This window comes from Watersipora subatra, chromosome 1 (assembly GCF_963576615.1).
Source record: "Watersipora subatra chromosome 1, tzWatSuba1.1, whole genome shotgun sequence".
Classification (NCBI taxonomy): Eukaryota; Metazoa; Bryozoa; class Gymnolaemata; order Cheilostomatida; family Watersiporidae; genus Watersipora; species Watersipora subatra.
In genome coordinates this window covers 75,187,385-75,206,746 of record NC_088708.1, presented here as the reverse complement: position 1 = coordinate 75,206,746, position 19,362 = coordinate 75,187,385, and the positions used below count along the sequence as shown (strand labels likewise).

The following is a 19,362-nucleotide window of genomic DNA, read 5'->3' as shown; positions in this document are numbered from 1 at the left end:
AGGTCTGACTGTACCTTACTGGTTTGTTTTTCATAAACAGCCATTATGTGTGTTTGGCCTGAAATCTTCTCCTTAAATATTCCTACACTGTTGAAGTAAGTAATTATCTAACCTATGACTACTCAAGTAAAGCTAATAAAGAGTGCTCAACACAAACTATGACAGTAAATCTATATATAATTTAAAGAACAGTGTGTGCTCAGCTTTCAGCTGCCGTCACTTTTAAGGATGAGGGCTTATCTCTCACCAGGCTATGCAAATTTTAAAATACTCTTAAAATTTAAAATGATATATATATATATATACATGTATATGTTCAAGAAGTAGGTTTCATTGGCAGTTACAATACATAAATTATTTTTTAATTTATTCTTATCGCATTGATTATATTTTTGTAATATTTGCAAGTGGTTGGTTAACATCAGAAAGGTTCAAAATGCTCAGCATTGTTGATAGCCCCAGTGCCTTAAAATAACCAATGTAAATGTACGAGGACCTGGCCATGATTGATATAACTTATATAGTGGATTTTGAGCAAAGCTTCACGAGTATACCAATAGGAAGTAATATTTGGTGTGGACCACAGCAACTGGACTAGTGAAATGTTGGGACACTATTGTGGTTCCTATAATGCTTATCAAATGATAGCTCTATGTATTTAATAGCCGGTTAGACTTTGGCAATGTCAACTTGACATCTGCATATATTAAACTGTAAACTAAATATACAGAAGCATATATCCTAGATAATGAACAAATGAGTACCAGAATATACATTATGAACTTGTAGATAAGCCTTGTTAAACAATCTTAGGCTTAATATAAACAAGAAAATTTATTAACATAGTATTGACACAATCTTATATTTCACCCTAATGAATATTTTAATAATATATTTACATGTATATTGCCATTGACCTTGCTAAATGGAACCTGCAAAAAATGATAGTGCAAATATTAGAACAATTCCTCTTTGCTTGTCCATCTAACCAGAGCAAACTAGAAAACATTATGTGATGTGCACACTCACTAGTATTATTTGAGTTCAAACCATAGTTATCCAATACTTATTGCAAAAGTTTTGCCATAGGTTTGCTTGAATATTTCTGTGGGGTTGGAGTTACTTACTCATTGTCAGTAAAGTGTGGAATTATTATAGTCAATGTGACATTAATAGACTATGATAGGCTACTAGGTTGTTATTGATGGCTTCTAGCCTTCAGCACATCATTTGTGCTGGCAAATTATACATTTATCAAGTTTTATGCTTTGGATACTGTAGTATTGGTGCCGCTGTATTAAGTGCAGTGGTATTGAGTGTAGTGGTATTGGGTCCAGTTGTATTGGTTACAGTTGTATTGGGTGCAGTTGTATTGGGTGCAGTTGCATTAGGTACAGTTGTATTGGGCGCAGTTGTATTGGGTGCAGTTGTATTAGGTACAGTTGTATTGGGTGCAGTTGTATTGGGTGCAGTGGTATTAGGTGCAGTTGTATTGGGTACAGTGGTATCGGTATAATGGATGGTTTGGTAATATGTCACTCGGTGTTGAGTACAGTGATAATACGTACCACGGTACTGAGATATTATGATACTATGATACTGGGATATTAAAATACTTTTACTACAATAATATACATGAATAAATAAACCACAACCCTGAGGTATATAGTTATTTTTTGTGTATTACTAGAAATTATCCTTCTTTCCTCTTTGCTTGTCCATCTAACCAGAGCAAACTTACAGGGTTGTGGTTTATTTTAGTTTATATATTTTAGTTTTAGAATATATATATGTATATATATATATACATATATATATATATATATATGTATATATATATGTATATACATATATATATACATATATATATATTATATATATATATATATATATATATATATATTTAAATACCTAAAATGTACCTGTTTTTAACTGTCTGTTTCTTACACTTATGCAACACAAATAAAAACAGTTGACTTTTTCATTGTGTGTTGTAAGAACCTCTGTAAGAACTTTCCTCTTGAAGTTGTTCTAGAAGTTGGCTATTTAGTGAGTTCGGCTTAAGTTGATAACTTTGTTTGAGTTTCTAATGGCTGGAGTAATGTATTCTAAGTCATACAGAGTGAAATAAAGGTGGGAACAGAGTCCAAATTGGAGGAAAAAAATGAAAGATGGGATAGGAAGAACTTAAGCTTGCATACTTTTTTTCTGTCTTTGTCTGCAATATTTTATGAGACAATAAATTCCATACTCTTTACTCTCAACTTCCTCCACAATAATATAATTGTTTTTGCAAATGTTCAGACAATATTTGTTTACTTTTAGATTTGTGTGTCAGCAACTTAACTGACAGCACCTTCTAATCATTAAAGACTGGGAGCTGGTGGCACTATATGATGCCAAGTGGGTACATTCAACTGCCCCACACTCAAATCAGTGCTTGCTCAAATATTTGAGTATTCAAGCTCTCTTTGCAGTGACCTGATTTGATTTTTATTTAATTTGTTTTGGTCAAATCGGAAAGATATTTGTGATTTTTCTTGGCATATACATGTATATATAAAATTATTTAACATTCTAAGTTGACAAATTTGTTTAAAGCAGTCAACAGATCAAGCAAAGTAGAATTGACCCAACTCTCTACTTGCCCTGAATGCACATTATAAGTGCAATCTCAGCGGTTAACACCTGTATCATTGTCACAACCCTGCACTTTCCGTGCAGTTGTATTTCTTATTGTGCTGACAACTGTACAGTAGTCATAGTAACTAATATCAGTATCTCTAACTAGGAGTCCTCTCAACTCCTCTCAAGTAGTCAACCTCCTAACAATAGAGCAAAACAATTTCTATGAAGAACTCTATTCAGTGTGGTAATTAATTACAAAATTTATACTATATTTATACTATATACTTTTTCCTATATATTATACAAAGGTAATACTGCACTGTTGTTTAAAAGTCAGACTCTCACACACTCAGGTGCATACTTCAGAGTCAAACCTACTCTACAAATTGCAAACAATCTACTGATCACAAAGAACAAGGGGCTTTTGACATCATCAGTTTTGGAGACCTACACAGCTGCAAGCTCTGGAGCCGCTTGCAATACTTGACTACACATTTCTGATCTAGAGAGAAGTTGGAATATCTGTAAAATCTACAGAAGATGCAGAAATGAGAGAACATCAGAGTAAGTTCAAACCTAGAGATGCTGTCATACAAATCTGTAAGACAGAATTTCACCACCAATGTCAACTTGGCAAGGTATTGGTTGCAGACGCTAGCACTGGTGTCAGACATGGTAATAAACTCTCATCAGTAAGATAAAGAGGTCAGTCCACTAGTTGATTCTCCTACACAATTCTGGACGATTAGAAAACTAAGAGTTATCAGAAATGATGTACTGGGAGTGGAGTGGGGCTTATTGGGGTGGCGATTTCTCAAGCTGGATGTTTTGGCGCAGACATCCGGTCACAGGGAATGAATTTAGAATTTATCTATCTTTCGTTGTGAGTTATTATGGCTCAACAAGTTTTAAGAAAAGCAAGAAAAAAAATTGTACATAACGGCTACATTATTTTGTGAATTCCTTTAATCGAATTTGGCGATATGAATGTAAACATTCATAGTTTTACGAATTATGAATTTTACAATTTTGTTAATTGGTAATTAACGAAATAGTGATCTAAAGTGAACAAAAGTGATTAACCCCGAAATGGCCGGGGATCATCAGCTACATCAACTGAAGCTGCTCACGTTAAATGTACAACAACATGCTGAGTATAATACTGAACGAGTAAAATATGCTGATCCAAAAGGGAATTTCAGTTTGTTATATGTATTTCTTATGTACTGTTATATGTTTATTCGTATGTGAGAAGTTTCATGAATAAAATATCTTTTGCGTTTGGTTGTTATTATCAATGTGTACTCTATATACGCATAAATAATTTCTTCGATGTAAAAATAATACTGTATAAAAACATATCAAATAATATACATGCATGTATATAACATGTAGATGTGTACATGTGTAGATAAATATATATCTGCATTCCAAGTAAATAGCAGTTCAAACACTGACTTACTAAATTAAATTACCAGAAGAAGTAATTTGCTGATATGACAATACATAATTGTTAATAATACATTAAATTAAATATTTAACTTGAAGATATGGCCAGCAGAACATATTTAGACAAATTATCTTGTCATCACAACATGTAATCTCCTAGGAATCACCTAGTCTTATCTATATCATGATTTTCATAATAGAACTATAATATATAAATGTTGGAGTCAGCGTGTGTTGTGGAGAAGACCTTTAGCTTATGCATGATGACAAGCTCTATGCTCACATCTCCTTGTCTCACTTTCTTTCTATGCTTTGGGTTGGCTTCAACCACTGCTGGTGAGTAATATATGTTTACTGTAATAAATATTTAGCCTTGGTGTGTAGCAACAGTCATAACTATTAAATACTGTCACTGGAATGCATATGTTAACATATACATGCTATGAGATTACAGTCATGTGGAGATAAATATAGTAGTACATCATGTTTAATATAGTATTTCATCAGCTACTAGTAAATATGATAGTTGGCAGTCAACCTACTAAGAACTGTGTCATCACGTGTCATTATTCAACAACTGCTCTATCAACTTGTGTAGTTCAACAGTTATCCAAGCAGGTGTCATCATTCAATAGTTACTCTATCAACAGCTCTTATTCAACAGTTATTTAAACAGGTGTTATTATTCAATAGCAACTCTACCATAAGTACATTTCAAGCTAATGGTTACATATTCTCACCACTGCTGATCCATGACAGGTGATGCAGGAGTTCTTTATCCATATGGTCCACTAGAAGGGGATGCTAAAGCATCTCCACCGGGAGATGATCGATGCTATGGTCCATACAATCATAGCATAGCAATGTTTGGGTCAGCACACAGCAGCCTCTATGTAAGTAACAACTCATCCTTATAAATTTCATGCATTTAATTATATAAAATGTATTTGTGTGTCTAAAAATCTTTCCAAACTATAATTTCTGAATGAATCACGTTTCAAACTAGCTTGTTTACATCATTTCCTTTAGGGTTTTCATCACAGTTAAAACTGATAATACGAATGCATCACAGGCAACTACATCTAATCTTGTTACCAAGGAAACTCGTGCGCGATTGTTGTTAAAACATATATACATAAAAGAAAAGAATTTACTTTTTCTGCCCTGTTAACCCAAGTGGTTATAATGTTCACTCAAGCTCGGGTCTTTATCCAAAGGCCTGAGAGTTTGAGCACTCGCCTCTAGATCTTAACCGTTTCCAAAAGCACACTTTGTGACTCCTGTTCATTGCTAATTTAGCAATGAACATCTGAGACAGGTAGCCACCAGCTGCTATGGCCATACTAATGTTTCCAGAATGTTAGTCTCCACCACATACTATAATTGTTCAATAGCAAACAGTCTGCTTCCAGGGCAGTGGCCACTAAAATTCTATTCCCACAAACTGGGAGATTGATCCCGGTGCAAGCAGCTACCAGATAACATGGTTGAATCACTTTGCTTCTAGTAAGGGGTTTCACAAGTCATAAAGGTATTTTGCAACAGGCCTCACACTGAATTATAACTGCAGCCACAGATAGAGACGATTTCAGTAAGTTAGTTTTTCTATATTACTACATTTCCCAATAGAGCTTCTATGGTGAAGATATATCCATAGAAGGGCAGTGAAGCAAGTGTTAAATAATAATACATCAAAATATAAAATCTAAATAATCTAATAATTGTGGTATAAAATAAATCATAAAATAAGGTAAAAATATATAATCTAGATAACCAGAATATTACAGAATTCATTAAAACAATAAATGTAGTTAAAATAGGTATATTGCAGAGGGCATAATGTAAAATATCGTTTTGGCAACCACCATAATATAGCAGTACACGAGTTTTTAATAGATCATAAAAGACCACTGTTTTCTGATCGATTCTTCTATGTGATCTGTAGAATGTCAGACAGATCAGGACCGTAGTTGACACATTATTACCATCTCCAGTTCATCTGACAAGCAGTTGTAAAATACCAACCCACTAAAACAATATATCATTGCACAGCTGGAACACCATGTTATGCTCTAATAATACAGTGGGCCAACAAAAGACGAACAGTGTAAATGGTTAGCAGATGTTGAGGTTAAGGTACTTGGCAGCAGAAAGAGATGAACAGTGTAAATGGTTAGCAGATGTTGAGGTTAAGGTACTTGGCAGCAAAACTTTGAATGTGTAAGTTCATCATAGAAAACCAACCTGAAAAGGACATCTAGATAGGCTCTGCTCTAGGTATTCCTCCGCAGAAAATACAAAACCTACAAAACCTACGAAAAAATACTTTTTGTTGTAACTACCATTTCAACCAGCCATCAACCAGAACCACAACCACTAACTGAAACTATGCCACCAAAACAAAGACATCAAAATAATAAAGTACCTGGTGAGAATAAATGTTACAGGAAAAGCCTCAGAGGCTCAGAGAGGACCCACAAATAACTAAAAGACAACTTCAAGCTAGCAGGGAGGTGTTAGGGAGGTGTTAAGATACCCCATTATATTACATACGCGTTACTAGACCTAAAAACTGCTATATTTTTTATCTGCGTTTTTAACATACCTTCATGTATAGCTACTGCCTTCCTTAAAGGGCAGCAAAACTAAGTTGCTACCAAACGATTTGAATGTATCTAGGCAAATGTATCTAGGGCCTGTGTGCTGCGGCATTGTAGAGAGCATGGAGGCAAACCCGGTTGACATATCTGGTACATAGTCATTGGCTATCAGGTTGCATCGCAAAATTTTTACGAAATTAGTAGGGGGTCTTGTTATCACAGTAGTCTACCGTCAACCAAGTTCTAATATTCATGAACTTCCAGATGACCTGGAGCAGTATCTTCACACAACAAAAGCCTTAAACTTTCATGTATTCATGGGTGACATAAGTATCAACTTGCTGAACAAAACAGGGACTAGCGATGAATATAAAAGTATTCTTGCAGCAACAAGTGATCATAGTTTAATTAATATTCCTACTCGAGTTGAGTCATGTATAGATCATATCCGTGTAAAATTTTGCGGAAAATATTTTTCATCGGGAACAATTACTACTACCATATTAGACTATCTTCCGACCTTTGTCTTAATTGAAGATATCACTGAACAATTTTTCAAAAGTTTTCAATATTCAAGAGACCTCAAACACTTTAAAGAAAACAAATTTTTAGCAAAATGTCTTAAAACAGATTGGTACAAGCTTGTCTGCTCTCATACTGATGTAAATACCATGTATGATGGATTTTTGAGCAAATTTCAATCAATGTGATAAGCAGGTCCTTTTTAAAAACTATCCAATGTCTTTAGACAACAGAAATAAAAGAAACCTTGGATAACCGATGAAATTTTATTAATGATGAGAAAGAGAGACCACATATTTAAACAATCTTTAAACTCCCTTTTAAATACAAAATTGAAACATAAATTCAAATTGTTTTTAAACTTGGTAAACAAAAGACTACTTAATGCAAAATCCATGTTTTTTAAAAATTTACTATATAGAGTCAGCACGTACTGCCAAAACATATTGGCAAATTTTAAATCAGCAATTAGGGAAATCAACAATAATTATGTAGCGGTGCTCCAAAATCAGTTATTCATAATGATGCAGAAATTAAAAACTCACAAGAGATAGCCAATTGTTTTAACCAATATTTTACATCTATTGGAGCTACATTAGCCGAGGCCTTTAGCAGTACCTCAGGTCTTCGGGACAATTTGGAAAATGTTTATCTGCCACCAACAGACTTGCAGTTTCAGTTTGGCAGTGTTGTTGAGGATTATGTTGAGGATTTGTTGTGTGGGCTAAATGCAAATAAAGCTATACAGGATTAGATTCAACTCCAGCAAAGCTTGTAAAAATTGTAGCACCTGCTTTAGCTTATCCTTTAGCTTATATTATAAATACTAGCTTACAATTAGGTATATTCCCTAACCACCACCAATTTCATCTTGGTCCCGGTTTGTTCAGCTGTCTGTTGACAAACTTTATCAGTATAAAATTCTCTTGATAGCTCATTGAAAATTTTATTCAAGTGATGACGAAACCAAGAAGGATTCACACTATAACACCAGATTTTTAGCAACCAATCTACCTTTACCATTATTTTATACTGCTTCATGTTGAAAAAAACAATCGAATACAGCGTACCATCACAATGGAACAGTCTTCCAATAGACTTACGCAAAACCTCTGCATTCACTAGTTTAGAGGTAACTAGCTGCATTACCCGCCTACAGGAGCAGATTCACGTGCAGCATAAGGTTTATTGAGAATGGTCTTTCATTCTGTAAAACAACTATATGAAGTAAAACCAAAACAGTGAAACAGTAAACCAAATATGAAGTCTACTGAAAGTGTTGTCCTGATCAGAGTATGTATTCACATATACATGTCAATGTTGGGGAGAACAATAGAAATCTGCAATGAGTCTTACAGCTAGATGCGTGTAAAATCTAATAAACCTTCTAGATTCATGTGTCTAGATTCATGCATACGTTTATACCCGTCTATATTTGCAGTTGACGATCGCGCACTTCTGCCGCTGAGCCCCCGCCTCGGCTGACCTGTCTTTACCCGCTGAGCAGTTGACAGTCGCTCTCTTGCACTCGCCTTGCAATCAATGGGTTCAAACTAGCAATCAATCGCGTTGCAATCAATCGGCTCGCACCCGCCTCGCAATCAATCGGCCTGCACGCCTCGCAATCAATTGCCTTGCACTCTCATCGCAATCAATCGCCTCGCAATCAATCGCCTCGCACTCGCCTTGCAATCACCTCCCACTCCCCTCACAATCAATTGCCTCGCACTCAATCGCCTTGCAATCAATCGCCTCGTTCTCGCCTTGCAATCAATCATCTTGCACTCGCAACCAATTGTCTCGCAACCAATTGCCTCGCACTCGCAATCAATCGCCTAGCACTATATCGCTTTGCAATCAATCGCCTCGCACTTGCCAACTCATTCATCCGGAAAGCCGTGCCTGAAGACTCTCGCTGTACTCGGGGCAAAAAAGGTCTCCCGCGCATCCCCGAGTGACGCCACGGCCCCAAGCCACGCTGTGCTACCCGGCGTTGCCCAGGTAGTAAAAAAGGTCTTTGCACACAAAATAGATTTTTATTCAACATATAACAACATTTGCCATTCTAACTTTCAAACTACATATCATGAAAGAAATGTTTTGTGAAGTTGAAATAAATTAAGAGAGAAAATAAAACAACTGTAAGGGTTTTCAAATTTTTTCAAACAACTACAACTTTCAAACTTCCTATCATGAGGAAAAGGTTTTGTGCAGGACAACTAATTTAAAAATAAATAAAACAACTGTAAAGGTTTTCAAACCAATGTAAATTTAAAATTTCATAAATTTCAGCGACCTATATCTTTTGATAACGTATAGTGGAACCTCAGTTCTTGAATATAATCAGTTCCTAAAACATAAACATTTATTGTAGACATGAAAAGTCATTTGTTAAACCTAGATTCCTAGAGGGAAGACCTGCTGTTTAAGTTTGCCATTTCCAGCGCCTCGACTAGCTGCAGTGCTACTGCGCATGTGGGCCTCATCATGCCTTAACAAGTAGAAACTAAGCTTCATTATTTTGTTCAACCTAATCAATACTATAACTGTCTTTTTTTTACTTAATGTTATATTTCTACTAATTGATAAATTAAAACACTCACATGCACGCACGCACACACACACGCATATAAGCATTTATAAGAATACAAAACCAACCATCCATCCCGTTGAAGGTTTCATATGAAATACAAATCACAAAGAAGCTAGGGACATATTGAGCACAATGAGCTCGTTTACAGTTTTTCAGCAATGGTCTCTATATACAAACTGTAACGTTGAGCTCTATTTACAGGTTTGTAGTAATGGGCTCATCTCATTAGACAAGGGATACAAAGGTTACTCATCTAAATCATTTCCATTACCCAAGAGAAGGTCATCTGCTCCACTAATCTGTCCATTCTGGACTGATGTTGACCTTACACATACAGGTGACTTATGGATCAGAGAGACTACAGATCCTGGTTTGCTACAGAGAGCATCACGAGAAGGTTTGCAATGAGCTCTAAACTAGTAATACATGGTTCAGCTCTTAAAATATTTGTTAAGCTCAAAATTCTGAATGTTTGGTTTAAAAGTTATAAGAATGCTAGTGTACTAGAACAAGGTGACGATACATGCACATATGTTACACTGAGTTACACAAAGACCACAACTAGAATTCAGGATCTGGGATAGTTATGCTCTCTTGTTACATATAATCATTCAACTATTGATGCTTGCAGGTTCGTTTTCTGCATATTGAAATTTTTTTTCAAATATAAATTGAGCGGCAACGGAACTCAGGCAGCGCAATTTTGTTAAACTACATGTATGCTGGGTGTCTTTTATTTTCCTTCATTACCTCTTGTTTATTTCATCACACCAAAATGCACTAACAAATGAAATGTGCATATGAGGTTACAGTAAAAGACCTCACATTCTTCCTGATTTTCAAATTCACCATTCATTGCGTCATGTGCTAATTGAGTATTCAGGTGTCTGCTGTAGTTGCGGTTTTACATTTTCCTTTCCTTTTGAACCAAGGTGTCTTTGTTTAAAGTTTTGTTATACCATGTTCTGATATACGAGTCTGTTAACACTAAGGTGTTAAGTAAAGTCTTTCATGTAGGACAACCAAATATCATGTCATGTGAAGTATCAGTTATCTTGTAACTGACTAAATGTAAATACATACTTAGTGCATTCTTGTTTGAATAACAACAACTAGTCTTAATCAGTCAACCGATAGCTTATAAAAGGAATTGTTCATTATTGTTTACAAAATACTAAAGTGAGTTCCTAAACACTTTGGCTAATCACAATCTGATTCAGGAGTGAAGATCTCTTATTATCAGCCGATGCTAACTATTTCAGTGGTACATTCATAGCCTTAAATTTCTACTTGTTGATGGGTTGAGGCGCCTCTGTTAAGACATTAGATTAACTGAAAATAGAGTGCATAAAGGTTGACTTGCAACAACATTCACATTACAGCTATTTGATATCAAAAGATTCTCATTGTCTTACTCTGTTGTGTAGTAGGTGCAAAATATGTGGGAATTAAAAGCTCTTAAAATCTCAAAAAACGAACAGGTAATCACAGCTACACGAAACCGCCGTAGTTTGGATTCTCTTTCCAAAATAGCTCAAATGTGACATAGCTGTGGTAGATGGTTTCTGTTTACACTTTCATGCAACGTTATTTGTCGAAATATTTTTACCAATATACTTCACTCATTCAATAAAACCATGTCTATTGTTCTTACGCGTCTGTTTTATCGTCATTGTAATGCTGTCACTTTTTTAGCAGTGATATCTTATAACTTACCGTAAAAATTCATTTAATTTTTTAACCTTACCTTGAAGGAGTACTTATAATTGTCTGATAATCATGACGAGCTTATTGGTCACCTGTGATAATCGAAAAGTGCTGCAAAAATTATTTTCGAAGTATTGGGTCACATGATCAGATTACGACTCGACGATTAGTTCAAGCCGAAACAAACTGTAAAGTAGCGAGCATCTATATTTGAGACGGGGTCTTTGGTAAAACCCAAAGTGTTTGTCATAAACCAGTGCTACGATAAGTTTATATTGAGCTTTTTATTGGCCTTTCAATGCACGTGAGAACATCACGTGACAAGGCAATAACCAAACTGTCATGGCTACGTCAGAGAAATAAACGGATTCCAATCTATGGCGGCTTTTCATTTTTGAGCTTTTAAGAGCTTGTAATCACATTTCCACATATTCTGCACCTACAACACAACAGAGTAAGACATGGTGAATCTTTTGATACCAAATAACTCTAATGTGAATTTTGTTGCAAGTCAACCTGTAAAGTAAGTTGAAATTATATATATGAACGCTGTTGAAAGATGAGCTGAGGGTCCTATAAACTCATCCCTCATATTATACTTTTAAAAAATATTGTGGAAAGGTTATCTTAGGTTTTTATGTCAATATGACAAAATATATGATAATATTATGAACAATTAATACAGTGAGAGATGCATACAAGTCGGCTGATGATATTGCATACAGTGCAACATGGATGCTGGTGGCCACCTGGGATAATGTCTTACCATGTATTGATCCAATCAGCAACTATAAACCAAATGTGAGTGGTTGAAAGGTAACTTTAGGTATAGTATATGTGTAGTTTCTTTAAGAAAGAAATGGAGGGGTGAAAAAACTTGAAATATTATAAATGATAAGTTTGTATATAGAAATGAATGCTCTGTTATTCAGTAATCTAAGTACAACTCTGCAACTAATTGTAAGTCAGTCAGCTGAATGTGTACAGTTTATAAGACACCATCATCGAGCTTTGCACTGTGGAAGTTGTCTCTCTTTTCTAAAATAATGCAACTTCATTATATAGATATAGAAATACAACCTTGTTATATAGATATAGAGATACAACCTTATTACATAGATATAGAGATACAACCTTATTATATAGATATAGAGATACAACCTTATTATATAGATATAGAGATACAACTTTATTATATAGAAATAGAGATACAACCTCATTACATAGATATAGAGATACAACCTTATTATATAGATATAGAGATACAACCTTATTATATAGACATAGAGATACAACCTTATTATATAGATATAGAGATACAACCTTATTATATAGATATAGAGATACAACTTTATTATATAGATATAAAGATACTACCTTATTATATAGATATAGAGATACAACCTTATTATATAGATATTATAGAGATACAACCTTATTATATAGACATAGAAATACAACCTTATTATATAGATATAGAGATACAACCTTATTATATAGATATAGAGTTACAACCTTATTACATAGATATAGTGATACAACTTTATTATATAGATATAGAGATACAACCTTATTACATAGATATAGAGATACAACCTTATTATATAGATATAGAGATACAACCTGATTATATAGATATAGAGTTACAACCTTATTACATAGATATAGTGATACAACTTTATTATATAGATATAGAGATACAACCTTATTACATAGATATAGAGATACAACCTTATTATATAGATATAGAGATACTACCTTATTATATAGATATAGAGATACAACCTTATTATATAGATATAGAGATACAACTTTATTATATAGATATAGAGATACAACCTTATTATATAGAAATAGAGATACAACCTCATTACATAGATATAGAGATACAACCTTATTATATAGATATAGAGATAAAACTGTATTATATAGATATACTGATACTACCTTATTGTATAGATATAGAAATACAACCTTATTATATAGATATAGAGATACAACCTTATTACATAGATATAGAGATACAACCTTATTATATAGATATAGAGATACAACATTATTACATAGATATAGAGATACAACCTTATTTTATAAATATAGAGATACAACCATATTATATAGATATAGAAATACAACCATATTATATAGATGTCTGTAATATACGAAGCTCGGTAATATACGTCTCTTGCGCTGTAATATACGAAGCTTATAAAAAATAAATAAGCTATTTGAGTTACTTTCCTCTGTAAAGTAGTCTTTTTTCATGTTATTTGCTTAAGTGAAACATTTTTGTATGACAACCAACAAACATGCTTTCCGATTGAGAATTAAATGTTTTTAGGTGAGTGTCGACCAACGAGATGTGGTAGAACTGGGGTCTATGTGCACAGTAGCTGGGCTGTATCAGAACATCATTCTGTTAAGTTAAATGGATCTGAAGCCATTTCTGTGAGTCTGATTGGTGCCTCTGGCAGGCCTCTTGTTATTACTGCAATTTATTGTTTCCCTTCACTGGACACTGGTGGGTTTCTTGATGATTTTGCATCTTATCTTCATTCCCTCTCTAAACATGACCATATCATTGTGGGAGACATAAACATAAATATCCTTAACAATGAAAGTTCTAGTTACATTGATATTTTTCATCAGTACAATTTTAGAAATTTAATAGATATTTCAACTCGAGTTATCTCTACTTCCACGACATGTATTGATCACATTCTCATTAACTTTTAACTAAACGATATAGTGTCTGGTACTATTACTAAAGACACCTCCGACCACTTTCCAATTTTTGCAATCTTTCAAGATAAAAACTGAGGTAATTCCCAAAATGTCAAAGTGATGTTTCAAAAATACATATTCATATAATCTAGAAAGTATATTTAACAATGTAAAATGGAACCCTGAATATGATGCAAGAATTGTGAATGAAGCGTATGATAATTTTGTAAGAATATCACTAGAGGTTTATGATAAAATTGCTCCTTTCAAGAATAGGAAACAAAATAATTATATGATGAAGGGATAGTTTACAGGTAATATTAAAACTGAGAAAAGAAAAAAAGATTCACTTTTCAAGAAATTTAGCCTAATTCGTTTCCTTTTAGTCTAAAGCTTAAAAAAGCGTAGATTGTTCAAAGAAATAAGTTCAGTACACTCATTAAAAAAGCTACATGTATGTTTTATGCGAAGTTAATAGCTGAATCTTCCAACTCCGCTGAGATGTGGAAAGTGGTTAAGCAAGCTAGTGGAATGAAAGCTATCGAAGACAACAAAATTGTTAAGCTGCTTTCAGATAGCAATAATGATATCATAACAAACCAACTACAGAGAGCAAATAAATTTAACAATCATTTTACCCAGATAGGACCTCAGCTTGCTAAACCTTTTCCTGAAAGCCAACGCAACTTCCATTCGATTAAGTCTAAAAGCTTTCCAGAATTTAAATTATGTAGACGAAAGTGCTGTTAATAACACTTTAACTGGTCTAAATAAAAAGAAAGCTGCAGGATTGGATTAGATTCCCGCTAAGCTTGTTAAAATGTGTGCACCCTACCTTACGTTACCCTTAATCTATATAATAAACATGACAATTAACACTGGCACTGTTTCTACTAACATGAAAATTTTAAAGGAACTACCGTTGTTTAAAAAAGGATCAAAAATGGCATCTAGCAATTATAGACCTATATCAATTCCACTAGTTTTTTCAAAGGTTTTTGAGACAGTAGTGAATGCTCAGGTGCAGAATCATTTAGAAACACACAGCATTATAACCAAACATCAATATGGGTTTCAAAAAGGGAAGGGCACACATAATGCTCTAATACATTTTTCAAATCAGTCTTGTCCTGCTTTAAATGGAAAAAACATTGTCTTAGGTATTTTTATCGACTTCTCGAAGGCTTTCGACACCATAAATCACTCTATTTTGCTTCAAAAACTCACAGCTTATAATTTTTCATGTAGCACTGTCGAACTATTTAAAAGTTACCTTTCAGATAGAACTCAGTCAGTATATCTAAATAAATTGACTCTATCAGAATCACAACAAATTGAATGTGGGGTTCCACAAGATTCTATCCTTGGTTTAACATTGTTCCTTCTCTATATATATGATTTAATTTATTATTAGAAACCCTTTTCTACTATTTTGTTTGCTGATGATACAAATCTGTATTTACTGACAATAAATTAAATGATAATATCTACGAAATCGATTCAGCTTTAGATAGAGGTTAAAATTGGGGTACTGCAAACAAACTAACTCTTAACATTGATAAAACAAGTTTTATAATAATCAAAGGTCATTAAAATAAATTCGCACTTAGCCAAAATATAAGTATCAATGGTAAGCCAATAAATAATGTTACAAATGTAAAATTCTTAGGAGTAGTTATTGACAACTCGTTAAACTGGCCTTCTCATATTGATTATTTGAGAAGTCAACTGCATAAAAATTTGGATATAATTTTCAAAGCCTCAGTAATATTTCCAACTGACATTTTGATATTGCTTTATAACAGTTTAATAAACAGTAAACTAATTTATTGTTTAGAAGCATGGGGCAATGCTACAGAGTGTCATTTGAATAAAATATTGCTGATTCAAAAGTGTCTAATGCGAATAATCTTCCATAAAAAATTCAAAGACCACGCAGTTGATTTGTTCAAAAAGGCTAATGTTCTTACAATTAAAGAGTTATACAAACTCCGTTTAGGTATTCTCGCTCATTCATCCTTCTACTCTGACATTCTTGTTCAACAACACTCTTATGCTACTCGTTATTCTTCTTATGTCTTACCTTACCCTAAGTCTGCATCTACAGCTGGACATCGACAAATACTGGACAACTAGTAACTTACCAATTGTCCAGTATTTGGAATGACTTACCAATATCGATCAGGTACATTGAAAATTCAAATAGTTTGAGGATTGCTTTAAAGAGGCATCTGCTTGACTCATTGGGATGGCTTTAGGTCTTAATATGTAAACATTTTTACATTAAGAAAATTGTCAACTCGGGCCCTGCGCCTTGACTAGCCCTGCTACTGTGCACGTAAGCCTTCATCACTCCCTATTGTATTATGATTGCCTATTCATATATCTATATTTATTTAGTTTATGTCTCTGTGTGCATCTGTTTTTTATGATGAAATAAACTAACACAACATAACGCACAACATACATGTAGATATAGAGATACAATCTAATTGTATAGATATAGAGATACAGCCTTATTATATAGATATAGAAATACAACCTTATTATATAGATATATTGATTCAACCTTATTACATAGATATAGAGATACAACCTCATTATATAGATATAGAGATACAACCTTATTATATAGATATAGAGATACAACCTTATTATATAGACATAGAGATACAACCTTATTATATAGATATAGAGATACAACCTTATTATATAGACATAGAGATACAACCTTATTATATAGATATAGAGATACAACCTTGTTATATAGATATAGAGATACAACCCTATTCTATAAATATAGAGATACACCCTTATTATATAGATACAGAGATACAATCTAATTGTATAGATATACAGATACAACCTTAGTATATAGATATAAAGATACAACCTTATTATATAGACATAGAGATACAACCTTATTGTATAGATATAGAGATACAACCTTGTTATATAGATATAGAGATACTACCTTAATGTTATAGATACAGAGATGCAATCTTATAATATAGATATAGAGATACAACCTTATTATATAAATATAGAGATACAACCTTATTACATAGTTATAAAGATACAACCTTATTATATTCATTAGATATAGAGATACAACCTTATTCCATAGATATAGAGATACAACCTTATTATATAGATATAGATATAGAGATACAACCTTATTATATAGACATAGAGATACAACCTTATTATATAGACATAGAGATACAACCTTATTATATAGACAGAGATACAACCTTATTATATAGATATAGAGATACAACCTTATTACATAGTGATAAAGATACAACCTTATTATATAGATATAGAGATACAACCTTATTCCATAGATATAGAGATACAACCTTATTATATAGATATAGAGATACAACCTTATTATATAGACATAGAGATACAACCTTAATATATAGACATAAAGATACAACCTTATTATATAGATATAGAAATACAACCTTATTCCATAGATATAGAGATACAACCTTATTATATAGATATAGATATAGAGATACAACCTTATTATATAGACATAGAGATACAACCTTATTATATAGACAGAGATACAACCTTATTCTATAGATATAGAGATACAACCTTGTTATATAGATATAGAGATACAACCTTATTCTATAGATATAGAGATACAACCTTATTATATAGATATAGTGATACAACCTTATTATATAGATATAGAGATACATCCTTATTATATATACATAGAGATACAACCTTATTATATAGATATAGCGATACAACCTTATTATATAGAAATAGAGATACAACCTTATTATATAGATATAGAGATGCAACCTTGTTATATAGATATAGAGATACAACCTTATTATATAGATATAGTGATACAACCTTATTATATAGATATAGAGATACAACCTTAGTATATAGATATAAAGATACAACCTTGTTATATAGATATAGAGATACAACCTTATTATATAGATATAGATATACAACTTTATTATACAGATACAGAGATACAACCTTATTATATAGATATAGAGATACAACCTTATTATATAGATATAAAGATACAACCTTATTACATAGATATAGAGATGCAACCTTATTATATAGATATAGAGATACAACCTTACATTTTTTACAAACCGCAAGAAAATAATATAGTTTGGGAAGACCAGGTTTTTCCACTTTCAGCCCAACACATTCCAGACTGTGATAGTGTCAGATGGAAATTTGGTAATAACCATATTCAACTACGACAAGATCAATTGGATAGTTGGAACTACTGGAGGTGTTAAACCTGCTTTGGTGAGTGACTATTTAAAACAGAGGATATCTTGTGGAAGCTAGTGTACCTGCACAGCTGAGTGACTACTTATAACAGAGAATGTGCTTGTGCTAAAGTGATCAAAGTTAGAAAATTAGCCTTGTGCAGAAAACAGTGAGTAAATATAAAAAGCTAAAGTTTTTCATGTACAATATATAATAATATAAGTATTTTTTGATGTAAAATGTTTAAAACATATCTTTTCATTCACGATTGGGTAACTATTTGGAAAGGTGTCTCAAAAAATAAATGACAAGCTAACAGGCAGCTAATTGGATTTGGGATAAACTGCATAAATACTAAAACTAAAGTTGGATATTAATAATATATGAAAATTAATGATAAACTAAATATAACTAAAATATCATAATGGTATTCACCATAGAACTAGTATAATGGAATACAGAGACACGTCAAAACAGAAACTTACCACTACTATCTTGTAGCGTACAGTTTATCATTTTACTTTACAAAGTATATTTTTCTGGTCAAGTATTTTATGCACCATATTTTTAAAAGTATTTTTGGTATGACATGAACTTTTCTAATAAAATCAAAAGTAAACCTATGGAAGACTATCAACTAGATCAACCACAGCTGGGAGACTTTCTAATTGAGAGACAACTGCTCCACCCACTGCATCATCCTATCATTAGAGTCACGTTATACAGGAACACCTAATTAGTTACACCCAGGATTACACTCTAGTTCCTTAATACTCTCTGAAATACTCTGTAGTTAGCTGAAATATAACGGTTTGTAATTGCTAGTCTCGTTACTTTACAGAAATGTGTGTGTGGTTGTACTTTATGGCACTG

The 19,362-nt window shown here is 32.9% G+C and overlaps 1 long non-coding RNA gene across 1 annotated transcript in view; it reads left to right on the top strand.

The window, feature by feature from the left end:
* The window catches only part of LOC137410513 (uncharacterized), a 35,315-nt gene extending 16,824 nt beyond the window's left edge, over window positions 1-18,491 (top strand). Inside the window, exon 4 of the long non-coding RNA XR_010981220.1 lies at window positions 18,412-18,491. This is a non-coding gene — a long non-coding RNA (uncharacterized lncRNA). The remainder of the gene's footprint in view (window positions 1-18,411) is intronic.
* Window positions 18,492-19,362: the final 871 nt, after the last annotated feature.